General features: G+C 41.2%; 1 non-coding gene across 1 annotated transcript; it reads right to left on the bottom strand.

Moving 5' to 3' along the window:
• Positions 1 to 5,021: 5,021 nt before the first annotated feature.
• On the bottom strand, positions 5,022 to 5,128 carry LOC140893934 (small nucleolar RNA R71). The gene has a single exon (XR_012153492.1). It is a non-coding gene; the product is annotated as a small nucleolar RNA R71 (small nucleolar RNA).
• Positions 5,129 to 18,052: the final 12,924 nt, after the last annotated feature.

An 18,052-nucleotide genomic window follows, 5' to 3' on the forward strand; every position in this document is an offset into this window, starting at 1 on the left:
TGCTCTGCTCTTGTTGTATATCCCTGGAACTGATGGACGAACTGTTCTTCAATCAGGTCCACGAACGGATAATTAATCCCTCTGATAGATTTCACTATAAAATCTATCAGAAGTTTCTACGAGGAGAATTAACGAATTTGATCCGTTAAACCAAACTGTAATTCAAAATTCACAGACTGGATTTTACCGAGCAGAGGGGAAAAGGGGGCGGCCACTTCAGAGAAAAATACTAGGGTTTTTCGAAAATTTGTGACCTGTTGTGTGTAATTTCTGTACTGCAATAACTTATTTATAATATAGGCCGCTAACAGCTTAGGGCCCATTAGTCATAAGTTCAAGCCCGACAAGCAAAGCCCGCATGTTCAGAAATTAATATAAAATTCATCGTGACTCCGATTGATAAACCGATTTCACCAATGTGCACAGAAACCATTTCTGCACCTTTTAAAGTCAAGATAAATTTTTCTAAATCCGAATTCAGTGATTTCCAAAAATGCCCATCCCTATGTCATTTTAGGAAATCTTACTCCTCTACTCATAATTAAGAAGTCCAACTTCTTTGTTCATTAAATTTAACTCTTTAAATTTAACTATCTCAACGGGGATCAAAAATCCATTACTCTGTGTGACCCTCAATGGTTCAGGGATACAGCTAGCCGTGGGCTCACAACTCCTTGTGACTCGGAACAACAATTTCCGACTTGCCCATCGAATCATGGTAAGAGCGCCTAGAAACATCGCCCCATGATTCCCTAGGTATCAGTGATAGTGCCTGCAATAACCAATAGATTTTGGTTAGCGTACAGTACGGTCCCTTCATCCATATATCCCGATCGAATCAACAACCATTGGTATATCGAGAGTCGTTCGAGATTCGATAACTACGCAATACATCTTGAAGATCAAATAGTGACATCGCATGTGCTACTAAGAAACCATTTCTTAAAACACATCATGTACTCTGGCCAGAGATTCGTCACACTAATATCTCCTCAGATCGCATAGGATATCCACACTCGCAAGTATGTGGTGAATCCTTGACAACAAAGCATCGACTCCTATATGTATTGTAACTGTATCCAATCCCGACACCTGATGACCCCAATAGAGTCGGTAAACGAGTCAAAGCACAGTACTAGCATATAGAGTCTCAATGATGTTTCAAGTAGTAAGGACTAATGGTGTACAACCAAAACCGCGGACTTTATCCACTCGATAAGTGATAACCACTTGGAAAGTCCGGATAGGGTAGTTCGATCATTCATCGTATGAGTATCCATTTGCATGCTTCGAACATCTCTATGTTCCTTACCAATGAAACGTGGTACTCTGCATCACAAATGCTAGTCTCAAACTCGAGCGATCCTTATCCTTATTTTCGGACGGCTCAATCGACTAGGAACAGTTTAGAATATACAGTGACAATAAGATGTGTTTCATGATAGACATCTCCATGTTCTACCACATCTTACATACACTATAGTATATTCAAGGTCTTTATCAAAACAACAATAGTATATCACAATATAACAATATGAAGAAAGATAAAGTCATTGTCATTAATAAAAGTGTAAATTATATTAAACAAAAGATTGTTTATACAAAGAGTCATCAAAGCCCTTAGCCACAAGTTGGCTCATCGGGCACCCACTCTTTCAATCGCATGTGATACTAAGAAACCATTTCTTAAAACACTTCATGTACTCTGGCCAGAGATTCGTCACACTAATATCTCCTCAGATTGCATAGGATATCCACACTCGCAAGTATATGGTGAATCCATGACAACAAAGCATCGACTCCTATATGTGTCGTAACTGTACCCAATCCCGACACCTGATGACCCCAATAGAGTCAGTAAACGAGTCAAAGTACAGTACTAGCATATAGAGTCTCAATGATGTTTCAAGTAGTAAGGACTAATGGTGTACAACCAAAACCGCGGACTTTATCCACTCGATAAGTGATAACCACTTGAAAAGTCCGGATAGGGTAGTTCGATCATTCATCGTATGAATATCCATTTGCATGCTTTGAACATCTCTATGTTCCATACCAATGAAACGTGGTACTCGGCATCGCAAATGCTAGTCTCAATCTCGAGCCATCCTTATCCTTATTAACGGACGGCTCAATCGACTAGGAACTGTTTAGAATATACAGTGACTATAAGATGTGTTTCATGATAGCCATCCCCATGTGCCACCACATCTTACATACGCTATAGTATATTCAAGGTCTTCATCTAAACATCTTATAGTATGTCACAACATAATAATATGATAAAAGATAAAGTAAATGCCATTATAAAAGTGTAAATTATATTAAACAAAAGATTGTTTATACATAGAGTCATAAAAGCCCTTAGCCATAAGTTGGCTCATCGGGCACCCACTCTTTCACCCAAGAGTGGCGACTAATCATAAATGAGAATTACCTGTGATAAGCGAAGTGTCGGGATCAGCCTCCTCAGCCTGCATCACAAACAGGCGCCCCGTCGTCTGCTTCCTCCTCGGACAGTTCTTCGAAACGTGACCCGGCTCCCCGCAGTGATAGCACCTGCCTGAACCTACCATACACTGACCGGAGTGGGGCCTCTGACATGACCTACAGACGGGCACTCCTCCAGGGTTAGGGGCAACCGCCCCCTGCTGTTGCTGCTGTCTGGGCTGGCCCTGTGGCCTCTGCTGCTGGGGCTGCTGTGGTCTAGGGGGATTTGGGCCCTTAGACGACCCAAGGTAAGATCTCTTTGTAGGCTGCTGTGAAGACTGTCCCCGAGATGGCTGCTGGAACTGCCTCTTCCTCTGATATTCGGCCTGTTTCTCTCTCCTCCCTATCTCCGACCGATACGCCCTATTCACCGCTGCCTTATACGTCGCCACATCGGCCATAAAAACATCATGCTTGATGTTGGGCCTCAAGCCATCGGTGAAGTGTCTAAGCCTCTCTCTCTCTCATCCTCGGCTATCATGGGTACAAAGTGGCACCCGCGCTCAAACTGCTTCACATACTCGGCCACAGAGTGGTCTTGATAAGTGCAATTTATGCACTTATATTTTATATGTTTTAGCTTGGCTTTTGTTGTGTTTTGAGCGATATTATGCATTTCTCTTGTTTTTTTTGTTGTTTGCAGGAATTTAAGTGTTATTCATTTTAATCGGCCAAAAGAAGTGAAAAGGAGGTGAAAAAGAGTTGAAGAACAAAGAAATAAAAGTACCCAGACTAGCGCCCCAGCGCTACAAGCCAAGCGCTCCAGTGCTACACAGAGTCTTCCGAAAGGTGAAAAGTCGAGGAAATAGCACCCCATCGCTACGTATATAGCGCTCCAGCGCTGTTGGAAGAAAATGACGGGCGCTTCAGCGCCGATGACTAGCGCTCCAGCGCTGCGCCATCCTAAAATTTGGAAAGTTTTTGATCGAGTTTAAGAAAGGATTTTAAGGCTTATTCTTGAGCATACGAGGGTTGGAGAGAGTATTTCAGAGCATGAGACGGCTATTGAGCGATTGGAAGTGCACAAGAGCTTGAGAATTCGGTACGAAGACGGAAGACGGCGGCATCCGGCGACGGAGAAGCTTCAATCTAATTCGTTCTAGTTTCTCTTTGAACTCTATTTTTCTTAGTTTATGGATTGTTGGAAAAACATGAGTTATTTTATTTTGAATTGCGTTATGAACTAATTTCTTAGTCTAGAGGTAGAAGGATCTTGACTGGAAACCATGATTGACATATTTGATTTATATATTTAAATTTCTTCGCACAGTTTAATTGTGTTTTCGTGATCTTAATACTTTCAATTTACTGGCCATAGATTGAATGATATTTTATTTAGAATCTATCACTCGATAGAGGAGATTTTGAATACGACATAGGAAAATACATCTATGGTGTTTATATTGTTTGAGAGGCATATAACTCCATAGAAGTCATTAGAAGAATTATTGTGCTATTTACCGGATTTAATAATTGAACTTTGATAGAGATATTGAGTTTGTTATTGAACACGAATTTCTGCTTGACACTCGAGAGAGGTAGTAGAAAATAATAGGGATTCTTGGCTAATAAACTAGAAGAATTAATAATTGAACAACCATTAGAAATAAATTGTGGTGGATAGTCAAGTGAAGTCGAACCTCTAGCATTCATCGCTTATTGAATTTTTCATCTCGTGAACTCGTTGTTAATTAGTTTTATTTATTGCAATTTTTAGTTATTTAAAACTCAACCCATTCTCGTAGCTCTACTACATAAGATTAAGATTTTATTAGTTGCAAATATTTAATATAATATCATTTTATTCATTCTCTGTGGGATTGACTTGGACTCATTTTCTATATTAAAACTTGACACCGTGCACTTGCGGGCACAAAATTACGCAACAAGTTTTTGGCGCCGTTGCCGGGGAGTGAATTTTATTTGATTTATATTAAATTGTGCTAATTAGTCTTAATTTTGATTTAGAGCATTTTATTTTATTTGTTGGTTCTAATTTTAATTTTTTCCTGGCTATGCAGTTTATGCGAAAAAGCCCAAGTTACGACTCACTGCTCTTTGATCCGGAAATCGAGAAAACTGCTAAAGCTTTGCGAAAAGCTAGAAGAGAAGAGTTGCAACAAATGGCTGAAGAAAGAGAAAGGGAAAGAGCTGTCAATAATGCTCAGGTGCCGATCAGAGATCACTTTCGACCGGTGATCAATACACATTATTCTGGGATTGCTCGGCAGAACATCACGACGAATAACTTTGAATTGAAGCCAGCTCTGATTAATATGGTGCAGCAGAATCAGTTTAGGGGTGCAGCTACTGAAGATCCAAATCTGCATCTGCGTACTTTTCTGGAGATTGCTGACACAGTAAAGATTCATGGTGTTACTGAGGACACCATCAAACTACGATTGTTCCCGTTCTCTCTTAGGGACAATGCTCGTAGTTGGTTGCAATCCCTACCTCTTGGGAGTATTACTACATGGGATGATATGGCTTCCAAATTTCTGGCTAAGTATTTCCCGCCTGCTAAGTCGGCTAAGTTGAAAATAGAGATTACTACATTCAAACAGCAAGATTTTGAGCAGTTGTATGAAGCCTGGGAGCGGTACAAGGAGTTGCTTAGAAAGTGTCCAAACCATAATTTTCCGGGAACAAATTGAATTATTCTACAATGGTTTGAATGGGCCAACTCGTATTTTTGTGGATGCTGCAGCTGGAGGTTCGATATTTTCTAAATTTCCTGAACAGGCTTATGAGATGCTTGAGCAAATGACTGTTAACAGTTATCAGTGGCCGAGTGAGAGATCTGCAATAAGGAAGCCTGCTGCTGGAATTCATGAGGTGGATGCATTCACTGCTTTGACTGCTCAGATGGCTACTATTTCTACACAGTTAGCTGCACTGACCAAAGGGAATCAAAGTTCTACTGAGACAGCATCACTGGCGACTGCCGTAAATTCTGCTGATGGATTTGAGAGTGTGGAGCAAGCTCAATATGTGAACAACAGGAATTACAACAATTATCGAGGTAATCCTGTACCCAATCAGTATCATCCTAGTTTGCGTAATCATGAGAATTTTTCTTATGCAAACAATAATATTGTGTTGAATCCTCCACTGGGGTTCAATACTCAGAATGGTGAGGGTAAGGCATCGTTGGAAGATTTGGTGGGTAATTTTATTGCAAAATCATCCACAAGATTTAAGAGGAATGAAAATAGGCTTGACAGTATGGAGACACACTTGACCAATGTGAGCGCTTCTATGAAAAATCATGAAACACAAATTGGTCAACTGGCTAATGCATTGAATAATCAGCAGAGAGGTGTGTTTCCTAGAAATACTGAGGTTAATCCTAGGGAGCAATGTAAGGTTGTTACTCTTAGAAGTGGTAAAGAAATTTGAACTGATAATCCAAAGGCAGTGGATGATGAGGAAGTTGAAGAGATTGTGGTGGAGTCCGAAAATTCTGATAGCAAAAATTCCAGCAAGTCTGCAGTTGTTCCTGAGAAACCGCTTATGCCAGAAGCTGTTCTACCATATCCTCAGCGGTTCAAGAAGAAAGCGTTGGATGAGAAGTTTTCTAAGTTTCTTGACATCTTCAAGAAAATTCATATTAATATTCCATTCGCTGATGCTTTGGAGCAGATGCCACACTATGCTAAATTCATGAAGGATGTGATGGCGAGGAAGAGAAAGCTTGAAGAGTTTGAAATAGTGAAGTTGACAGAGGAGTGCAGCGCCATCTTACAAAAGAAATTGCCACAGAAACTGAAAGACCCAGGGAGTTTCACTATTCCTTGTATTATTGGTGGTGCGACTGTTAATAGGGCATTATGTGATTTATGTGCAAGTATTAATTTAATGCCTTTGTCTATTTTCAGGTCTTTGGAGCTTGGCGAGGTGAAACCAACCACGATTACTCTGCAATTGGCTGATCGTTCTCTTACTTATCCTAGAGGAGTTGTGGAAGATGTACTGGTAAAAGTAGATAAGTTTATTTTTCCTGCTGACTTTGTAGTGCTTGATATGGAAGAAGATCAAGATGTCCCTCTAATTTGGGTAGACCATTCTTGGCGACTGGCAGAGCGTTAATTGATGTGCAGGAGGGTGAACTAACTCTACGAGTTGGTGGTGATGCTGTCACTTTCAATATCTATAAAACCATGAAATACCAAGATGAGGTACATTCTTGTAATCGCATTGATTTATCTAATTCTTATGATAATAATTTTTGTGCAGGATTGGAATTGGAGGACGTTTTGGCGAGGTGCTTAATTAATTCCACAACCCAATTTGATGGGGATGATTGGGAACTTAGAGAGCAATTTCTCGCTCTTGAAAGTTTGCCAAAGGAAAAAGATGGCCAAGAAAAAATTGAATCATTGTCTTCGGAAGTCGAAAAAGAGGTATCAGTTTCTACTCCTGAATTGAAAGAACTGCCTGGTCATTTATGTTATGCATTTTTGGGAGAAAATTCGACTAACCCGGTAATTATTTCATCTTCTCTTACTCATGATGAAAAAGATAAATTATCAAGGGAATTAGTCCCAATATTTGCATGCATAAGATTTTAATGGAGGAGTCATATAATCCCTATGTTGATCATCAAAGGAGGTTAAATCCTGCGATGAAAGAAGTGGTAAAAGCTGAGGTGTTGAAATTATTGAATGCTGGTATTATTTATGCTATTTCTGACAGTTCTTGGGTGTCGCCAGTACAGGTTGTGCCAAAAAAGGGAGGTATGACTGTAGTTAAAAATAAGAAAAACGAGTTGATTTCGACTCGTACTGTTACTGGTTGGGGAGTTTGCATTGATTATAGAAGGTTGAATAAGGCTACTAGAAAATATCATTTTCCTCTTCCTTTTATTGATCAGAAGCTTGACAGGTTGGCAGGTTATAAACATTACTGTTTTTTAGATGGCTATTCTGGCTACAATCAAATTGCTATAGCGCTAGAGGATCAAGAGAAAACAACTTTCACATGTCCCTATGGTACTTATGCTTTTAGGAGAATGCCATTTGGTTTGTGTAATGCACCGGCTACTTTTCAGCGGTGCATGATGGCAATTTTTTCTGACATGGTGGAAGAAGTCATGGAAATTTTTATGGATGATTTTTCTGTGTTTGGGTCTTCGTTTGATCATTGTTTGCACAATTTGACCCTTGTTTTGCAGCGTTGTCAAGAGAAAAATCTAGTGCTTAACTGGGAAAAATGCCACTTCATGGTGCAAGAAGGCATCGTACTTGGGCATAAAGTGTCATCTAATGGGCTTGAGGTGGATCGAGAAAAAGTGGTTGCGATTGAAAAGCTTCCACCGCCAAATAATATGAAAGTTATTAGAAGTTTCTTAGGACACGCCGGGTTTTATCGTTGCTTTATTAGAGATTTTTCTAAAATTACTAAGCATTTATGTAATTTGTTAGAAAAAGATACATCATTTATTTTTGATAATGCGTGTTCGCAGGCGTTCACGAAAATCAAGGAGGCACTAATTTCTGCGCCTATTATGATTGTGCCTGACTGGAAGGAGCCGTTTGAAGTAATGTGTGATGCCAGCGATTATGCTGTAGGAGCAGTTTTGGGACAACGAAAAGATAAGATGTTTCGGGCGATTTACCACGCCAGCGGCACTCTTGACGGAGCACAACAAAATTACACCACTACTGAAAAAGAGATGTTGGCTGTGGTGTTCTCCTTCGACAAATTCAGGTCGTATCTCATAGGCTCAAAAGTAATTGTTTATACTGACCATGCAGCTATTCGTTATCTCTTTGCCAAGAAGGATGCCAAGCCAAGATTGATTCGGTGGATACTCTTACTACAAGAGTTTGATTTCGAAATTAGAGACAAGAAATGAAGTGAAAATTTAGTAGCGGATCATCTGTCTCGCTTGGAGTTGGAAGAAAAGTTGAACATGAACTCATTAAGGAGCAATTTCCTGATGAGCATCTTTTTGAGGTAAATTCTAAACTTCCTTGGTTTGCAGATTTTGCTAATTTTATTTCATGTGGTGTTATGCCTCCAGATCTCAATCATCACCAAAGGAAGAAATTCTTTCATGATGTCAAGTTTTATCTGTGGGATGATCCGTTTGTGTACAAGAAGTGTTCGGACCAAGTGATAAGGAGATGCGTGGATGAAGCTGAAGCAAAAGAGATTTTGGAACAATGTCATTCTGCACCGTATGGTGGTCACTTTGGAGCCACACGGACAGCCGCCAAGGTACTTCAGTCTGGTTTTTATTGGCCAAATTTATTCAAAGACAGTTATACCTTGGTAAAATCATGTGATAGATGTCAAAGGATGGGGAATATATCTAGGAATCATGAATTACCTCTCACAAATATTTTAGAGGTCGAATTATTTGATGTGTGGGGTATTGATTTTATGGGACCATTTCCTATATCCTTTGGGCAATCGTATATTTTATTGGCTGTTGATTATGTTTCGAAATTGGTGGAAGCAATCGCCACCTCCACTAATGATGCTCGTGTAGTGGTGCAGTTTGTGCAGAAAAATATTTTCACGAGGTTTGGAACACCAAGGGCCATTATCAGTGATGAAGGTATGCATTTTTGCAATAAAATCTTTAATTAATTACTGAAAAAATATGGTGTTAGGCATAAAGTGGCATGTGCATATCATCCACAAACAAATGGGCAAGCTGAAATATCCAACCGGGAAATGAAGCAAATTCAGGAAAAGACTATCAACACGAACCGGAAGGATTGGGAAGTTAAGTTGGATGATGCACTATGGGCATACCGGACCGCGTTCAAAACTCCTATTGGCATGTCTCCATACAGGTTGGTCTTTGGTAAAGCATTCCATCTGCCAGTGGAGTTAGAGCATCGAGCATATTGGGCGGTGAAAAAGTTAAATTTTGATATGAAAGCTGCTGGAGAAGAGCGATTGTTGCAGTTGCATGAGATTGAGGAGTTTCGTAATCATTCTTACGAAAATGCCAAGATCTACAAAGAACAAACCAAAAAGTGGCATGACAAAATATTACTGAAGAGAGAGTTCGAGCCTGGACAACATGTATTATTATTTAAATCTCGTCTCCGCTTATTTCCAGGTAAGTTGAAATCAAGATGGTCTGGTCCGTTCACCGTGGTGAAAGTGCATTCCTATGGCGCCATTGAACTGAGCTGTCAAGATGGTCAGACATTCCAAGTCAATGGGCAGAGGTTGAAACATTATTTTGGCAATGAAGTGCGGAACATAGAGAAAGTTGCTTTGATAGACCCTGCATAAACACTCCAGAAAAGTCGGGCTGGCGACGTTAAACCAAGTGCTCTTTGGGAGGCAACCCAAATTTTTTTTTAAATTTTGTTTTATTTTATTTTATTTTTTTTTTAGTTACTTTTATTGAATTTCAGTTATTTTACTAATTTTTGTCCTAATTCGGAGTTTTATTGCAGGTTCTTTTCTTCACAAAAAATCACATTTTGGAGTATGAAATTGAGAATATAGCGCTCCAGCGCTCTCCATACGGCGCTCCAGCGCTGTTCTTACGTTGGAATTTATTATGCAAGTCGAGGATATAGCGCTCCAGCGCTATCTTTCAGGTGCTCCAGCGCTAGTATTTGATTCCAAAGACAAAGGTTTAGCGCTCCAGCGCTCTTCATATAGTGCTCCAGCGTTGTTCTGCATCATCAAAGTCGAAAGTTTAGCGCTCCAGCACTACGTCTTTTGCGCTCCAGCGCTTTGTCTGAAAAACATCGGGCACTCCAGAGCCACTTATATAGCGCTCCAGCGCTATCGCGAAATTTCTGAAAAATAAAAGGGGATCTCAGAATTCATTCAGTCATAATCCTTCATATTTCCTAGCCTTGTTCGCCGCCTCCACGAAATCCGCCCCTGCAATTTGAAAAAAATCCCACCTGAAAATCTCGGCTACACCATACATCGCACAAATTCATCCTTTCCTCGTATCTTGTTCGAATTTTCGTCATCCGGGTTTCAATATTTTTGCAGCTAGGGATTTCGAGGAAAGGGGCGTCGATCTCTATTCTTTCTGTCGAATAAGTGAGCTTCGAATTCACTGAGGGGCGAAGCCGAGTTGTTCTATATCTTGTCAAACTTTATCTATTCCGCCGGACTCGACACCAGCCGAGGTTAATTGAACATTTTGGGGCTTGAAAAATTCGGCCGATTTCTTATATTGGAAGGGCTCCGTGCTGTGTATTATTTACATGTTTATGGTGATTTTAGAATTGATCATCCGAAATTGTTGTGAGAAATTCGTACATTGATTGGAATTTGATCATTAGGTGGTGCATAATATTTGCTTATTTGTTATTGGAGGGGCCGATTTCTGTGACATTGTTGTTCTGCTGAATATTTGCGATTTGTGCGGTTATATCGGGTTGGTAGACTTGTTATTGTTGGTTGTGCGGCGTGGTAAATTGTTTAGAAGGGTTGGAGATTAAGCGGCATAGTGGGCGGTGGTGTACTGTTGTGTTGAATTATTGCTTGGTTCAATTGAGATTGCGCTATTGTAATGGCTCCGAGAAAGAAACAAAAGCAGGGTGCATCTTCGTCCGGTACTTTCGATGCCCATCGGTTTTGGGATGAAGAGGCCGCCAAGAATTATCCTCTCATGGTGAGCAAGAGCATGGTTAGAGAAAGAGGGTTTGATCCTAATTCTCCTCTACCTTTGTGGGATGTGCGACAAGAAGCTCATGCGCGAAGATGGACGAATTTTGTCCAACATCCCGGTGATGCTGTGATTTCTTTAGTCCGGGAATTTTATGCCAATCTAAAATGCAAGCATGAGCAATACCATGTTGTAGTGCGAGGTCAGCGAGTGGCATTTGATGGGCACACCATTAATACCCTCTATGGTATGCCATCTATAGATGAGGATGAGTATTCGGCATTCAAGGCGAGTGATGTGTACTATGATGAGATTATTGCCACTCTTTGTGAAGAAGGGGCACAATGGAAGATGAAGAATGAAGCCGTGGTACATTTTCCTTCCGGGAAAATGAAGCAAGACGCAAGGTCTTGGTTTTTTCTGATAGCTGCTCGTGTGCTGCCCACTGGCCACACTTCTGAGGTGACAGTGAAACGGGCTGTGCTGACTTACAGTATTGTCACAGGAAAGACGATGAACTTGGGAAACATCATTCAGGATTCCATTATTTCGGCGGTTAAGGGCACCATGACTGGTGGATTGCCGCACCCTGCTCTGATCACCGCGCTTTGTGCCCATGCTAGAGTTACATGGGGTGCAGATGAAGAGCTTTTTAAGGTTCAAGGACCTATTACTGGGACTACACGAGAGAATATACCACCCCCTCCGCGAGCAACAGCGCCTCGAGATCGCCCGACGAGTAGCAGCCAGCCACCACCACTACCACTTACTGGAGCGTATGAGCATTTTGATGAGCGATTGACGCGAGTGGAGCAGCGGCTAGACCTTCATTGTCGTCGGACTGATATTTTCATGGATTATATGGTGGATTTCACGACGACTCTAGACCAGCGCTTTCCTGGCTCCAGTGAGGATCCGCAGTTTCCCCCACCTCCTACGTGGCAACCCCAGGATGATGACATGGGCAATGACCACTGATGGTCGTCGCCATAGGTACGTGTCTTCCATTGTTCTTTTATCGATTCATTGTACATTAGGGACAATGCACGAATCTAAGTTTGGGGGGGTCTTGAACTGTTATGTTGGTTGTGATTTGGATGTAAAATGTTTGATGTTTATGTGGTTGTTGAATTGTTGGGTTGGTGAAAGTGGTTGAGTTGAAACGTAGTATGAAATTTGGATAGTTGTTGTTGCATGCTGAATCAGTCACTAGTTCCTGCATCTGTGTTTTTAGTTTTCTCGTGCGTATTATGTTTTTGCTTGTTTTGTTTTGTGTCAGTTTTATTGTTCAGTTGTTCGTTTTATTTTAATTTTCTCTGTGTTCGTTTGTATGGTTTTTTATTTGAGAAAACAAAAACAAAAATGTGAAAATGAGAAAAGAAAAAGAAAAATGGCCTATGACGATGAAGTTGAAAAAAAAAATGAAAATATAATCTAGTGTTGGCGACATTGGATCTTGAGTTCTCACTTTTTCTGCACTATAGCCTTGACTGTCGATACTCCTGATAAGTAGAGAAAATTGTGTGGATTTTGTGAGAAGATTAGCTGATTTGATTCTTAACTTTGGTGATACATACTCGAAACTGAGATAGATTTGTACAAACAGAGAAATGATTTAGGCAACTTTGTTTTTGAGCCTGCAAGCCTTGGATTTGTTAGTCTTTCATTTGTAGCCTTGCGAAAAAAAGAAAAATCCAAAACTGAAAGAAGGCCGAAAATTAAAAAAAAAAAAAAAACCAATTGTATGAAAAAGAAAAGATAGAAAAAGATGGAGAAAGTATGTAGTGACCCTTAACCGGATCACCTACTAAACAGAACTTAGGCATGCAATTAACTTAATTAAACAGATATCAGAATAAAACTGCGGAATCCAAAAACATTATACAATCCCAAGTATAGGAATCTGTAATTATCCAATATTATACAACCAAATCGAATAGCTGTATAAACCCAAACAACAGTAATAAAACCTAGACGAAGCTCCAGCTAGCCAACCACTGACTAGCCCCTCCTGGATCCACCCTCCTCGTCCAATCGCAAACCTGCCCCATGGAATAGGGTGTCCAGAAAATACCGAGTACGAGACGTGAGCATAAAACGCTCAGTGCGAGAGTATGAGTATACATGCATGCAAAGTGAACTCCCTATAGACTCGAAGTCAAGGATCAGATAACAGAGACAGACCGGGCCCTGGTATGTAGCACGCTGTGCCGTCGCTTCAGGAGGTGGCTCCCATACCGAGATAACCGTGGAAACGCCGGACCCAAATCGATGGAAGTCCATCCACTAACAGGATAGGGTACAACCCTACTAACAGACATCTCGAAGGAGATACAGCAAGATGCAAATGAATGCAGCATAATATCATGGCATATAAATCATGCGGTCACATAATACATGCATACTCAGTCAGGATATCTCGAACAGTACTTTCGTACCTCAAAACAGTGCAAGCTCTACCAACTCTAGGTCCACGCCTATAGTCTGCTCTACACTGCCAAATGATACTACTATCATTAAAGTGCTCTAAAAGCCTTAACTAAGCTATTGCATACTCCTAAATATTTATAGGAAGCAAAAGCTATACCTTCGTCCGTCGTTAGCCCTTTGATGTCGATGCCTCCAGAACTTGGGCACAACTCCGCTATGACTACCGAACGCCTCTCCGACCTCCGGACCAAGCCTAAGAAGACTAGAACAGCTCCAAAAGGACTAGAAAGGAAAGGAGAACTCGGAATTGGCAAATGAAAGTGAAGTCTCGGCCTTCTATTTATAGACAACGATCGGAACTTCCGATCCTTGATCGGAACGTCCGAACCTCGATCGGAACGTCCGATCCTGCCATCGGAGCTTTCGAAGATCCTGATCTGCCACGTGTCAAAATATCACTTGATGACTCCGGATAGGGGTGATCGGAGCTTCCGGTCCTGATCGGAGCTTCCGATCCAACCACACGTCATGCCTGACGTAATATCGATCGGTGCCTCCGATCGCTCATCGGAGCTTCCGATCCTGTTCGGAGCTTCCGATCGTGCCTTCGGAGCTTCCGATCCGTCCAATACCCAATTCAATTAATTAGCATTAATCCTTTAATTACTCAATTAGGGCACGGGCTACTACATTCTCCCCCACTTAAGATATTTCGTCCTCGAAATCAGATCTTAAGTACCGAATGCAAATACAGAAATCAGAAACATTCTTTTATTCAAATCAAACGTTTACAGAGTTTGCAACTGAATACAACTTAAAGAATGAAATCAAAACAACTCAGGATGGTCTTTACGCATCCTGTCCTCAAGCTCCCAAGTAGCTTCCTCAGTGCCTCGGCGCTGCCACTGAACTAAAACCAAAGGAATGACTTTGTTCCGTAAAACCTTATCCTTATAATCAAGGATGCGAAGAGGTTTCTCAACATAAGTAAAATCCTTGTCTACCTGAACCTCAGATCGCTGCAGAATATGAGATTCATCCGCCACATATCGTCGCAACAGAGATACGTGGAACACGTCGTGAATGCTGGATAGATGCGGTGGCAAAGCTAGTCGATAAGCCAAATCGCCAATGCTCTCCAAGACCTCAAACGGACCGATAAATCTGGGAGACAACTTGCCCTTAAGGCCAAATCTGAGAATCTTGCGGAAAGGTGACACTCTCAGAAACACTTTCTCCCCGACCTCGAACTGCAAAGGCCTACGCTTGATATTAGCATAACTGGCCTGACGATCCTGTGCAGTCTTAATCCGTTTCTTGATCTGATCAACAATGTCTATCGCCTGCTGGATAAACACCGGTCCTTCAGCCTGTCTCTCCCCCACTTCTTCCCAGAGGAGTGGAGTACGACAACGTCGCCCATACAACGCTTCAAAAGGTGCCATCCCAATACTAGTGTGATAGCTGTTGTTGTAAGCGAACTCGATCAACGGCAAATGATCCTGCCAGGCTGAACCAAAATCCATGACGCACGCTCTAAGCATATCTTCTAACGTACGGATAGTGCGCTCTGACTGACCATCAGTCTCCGGATGATAGGCTGTACTCAAACTGAGAGTAGTACCTATCGCACACTGAACACTCCCCCAGAATCTAGAAGTAAACCTGGGGTCCCGATCGCTGACAATGCTCACAGGCACTCCATGAAGTCGAACGATCTCCTGAATGTACATCCGTGCCATGCGATCCACAGAGTACTCTCGGCTATAGGAAATGAAATGCGCTGACTTGGTGAGTCGGTCCACCACCACCCAGATAGCATCACAGTTCCTCGGAGATACCGGCAAATGGGTCACAAAGTCCATAGTGATAAACTCCCATTTCCATTCAGGAATAGGCAGACTGTGAAGCAATCCTCCAGGTCGTCGGTGCTCTGCCTTGACCTGTTGACACACCAAACATCTCGAAACAAACTGATAAACACTGCGTTTCATTCCCTTCCACCAGAAACGAGTACATAGATCCTTGTACATCTTGTTGCTCCCAGGATGAATACTCAACTTAGTGCGATGTGCCTGAGATAAAATCTCCTCTCGCAACTCTTCATCCTGTGGAATCACAAGCCTACCAGACAAACACAGAAAGCCATCTGACTGATAATGAAATCCAGACGAGCTACCCTCGTTAGCTAGACGAGCTAAACGCTGGGTCTTTGAATCAGACATCTGAGCATCTCGGATCCGCGAATACAAGGCTGGCTCAGATAATATCGCAAACATCTGGATACTCTGCATACCTTTCTTATGCTTGAAGGTAAAACCTGAAGTACAACAGTCACAGATCGCACTAGACATCGAACAAGTCTGAAGTGCGGATAGTCGCACCTTGCGACTCAAAGCATCAGCGGTGAGATTAGCAGCTCCCGGATGGTACTTAATCTCGCAATCATAGTCCTTAAGCAAGTCCATCCAACGTCTCTGTCTCATGTTCAATTCTGCCTGAGTGAACAAATACTTGAGACTCTTATGGTCGGTGAAGATCTCAAATTTCTCGCCATAAAGATAATGACGCCAGATCTTCAAAGCGAACACAATGGCTTGAAAGAGTAGGTGCCCGGTGAGCCAACTTGTGGCTAAGGGCTTTGATGACTCTTTGTATAAACAATCTTTTGTTTAATATAATTTACACTTTTATTAATGGCAATGACTTTATCTTTCTTCATATTGTAATATTGTGATATACTATTGTTGTTTTGATAAAGACCTTGAATATACTATAGTGTATGTAAGATGTGGTAGAACATGGGGATGTCTATCATGAAACACATCTTATAGTCACTGTATATTCTAAACTGTTCCTAGTCGATTGAGCCGTCCGATAATAAGGATAAGGATCGCTCGAGCTTGAGACTAGCATTTGCGATGCAGAGTACCACGTTTCATTGGTAAGGAACATAGAGATGTTCGAAGCATGCAAATAGATATTCATATGATGAATGATCGAACTACCCTATCCGGACTTTCCAAGTGGTTATCACTTATCGAGTGGATATAGTCCGCGGTTTTGGTTGTACACCATTAGTCCTTACTACTTGAGACATCATTGAGACTCTATATGCTAGTACTGTGCTTTGACTCGTTTACCGACTCTATTGGGGTCATCAGGTGTCGGGATTGGGTACAGTTACAACACATATAGGAGTCGATTCTTTGTTGTCAAGGATTCACCACATACTTGCGAGTGTGGATATCCTATGCGATCTGAGGAGATATTAGTGTGACGAATCTCTGGCCAGAGTACATGATGTGATTTAAGAAATGTTTTCTTAGTAGCACATGCGATGTCACTATTTGATCTTCAAGATGCATTGCATAGTTATCAAATCTCGAGCGACTCTCGATATACCAATGGTTGTTGATTCGATCGGGATATATGGATGAAGGGACCGTACTGTACGCTAACCAAAATCTACTGGTTCTTGTAGGCACTATCAGTGATACCTAGGGAATCATGGGGCGATGTTGCTAGGCGCTCATACCATGATTCGATGGGCAAGTCGGAAATTGTTGTTCCGAGTCACAAGGAGTTGTGAGCCCACGGCTAGCTGTATCCCTGAACCATTGAGGGTCACACAGTGTAATGGATTTTTAATCCCCGTTGAGATAGTTAAATTTAAAGAGTTAAATTTAATGAACGAAGAAGTTGGACTTCTTATTTAAGAGTAGAGGAGTAAGATTTCCTAAAATGACATAGGGATGGCCATTTTTGGAAATCACTGAATTCGGATTCAGAAAAATTTATCTTGACTTTAAAAGGTGCAGAAATGGTTTTTGTGCACATTGGTGAAATCGGTTTATCAATCGGAGTCACGATGAATTTTATATTAATTTCTGAACATGCGGGCTTTGCTTGTAGGGCTTGAACTTATGACTAATGGGCCCTAAGCTGTTAGTGGCCTGCATTATAAATAAGTTATTGCAGTACAGAAATTACACACAATAGGTCACAATTTTCGAAAACCCTAAGTATTTTTCTAAAAGGTGGCCGCCCCCCTCCCTCTCTCTGTCAGAAAAATCCAGCCTGTGATTTTGAATTACAGTCTGGTTTAACGAATCAAATTCGTTAATCTCTTCGTAGAAAACTTCTGATAGATTTTCTAGTGCAATCTATTTGAGGGATTAAATCTCTATTCGTGGACCTGATTGAAGAACAGTTCATCCATCGGTTCCAGGGAGATACAACAAGAGCAGAGAAATCTGTTGGTGTCCAAAATCTCGATACGAGATTAAAGGTAAAAATTTTATAATTGTTATTTAAATTTTTACACACACATATTTAATCGTAGAGATTTGATACCCAATATGGAATCGTTCCATATAATAAATAATTTTAAACTTCCGCTGCACCGGGTATCAATCTTGTTTGATCTGAAAGCCGCGTTCTCTAACAGTGGTATCAGAGCCAGGTTGCTCAGATCAAGCGATTAAATTAATCGATTGTACAAAAATTTTTTAGGCCTCGGTTTTTGAA

This window comes from Henckelia pumila, chromosome 3 (assembly GCF_033568475.1).
Source record: "Henckelia pumila isolate YLH828 chromosome 3, ASM3356847v2, whole genome shotgun sequence".
Classification (NCBI taxonomy): domain Eukaryota; kingdom Viridiplantae; phylum Streptophyta; class Magnoliopsida; order Lamiales; family Gesneriaceae; genus Henckelia; species Henckelia pumila.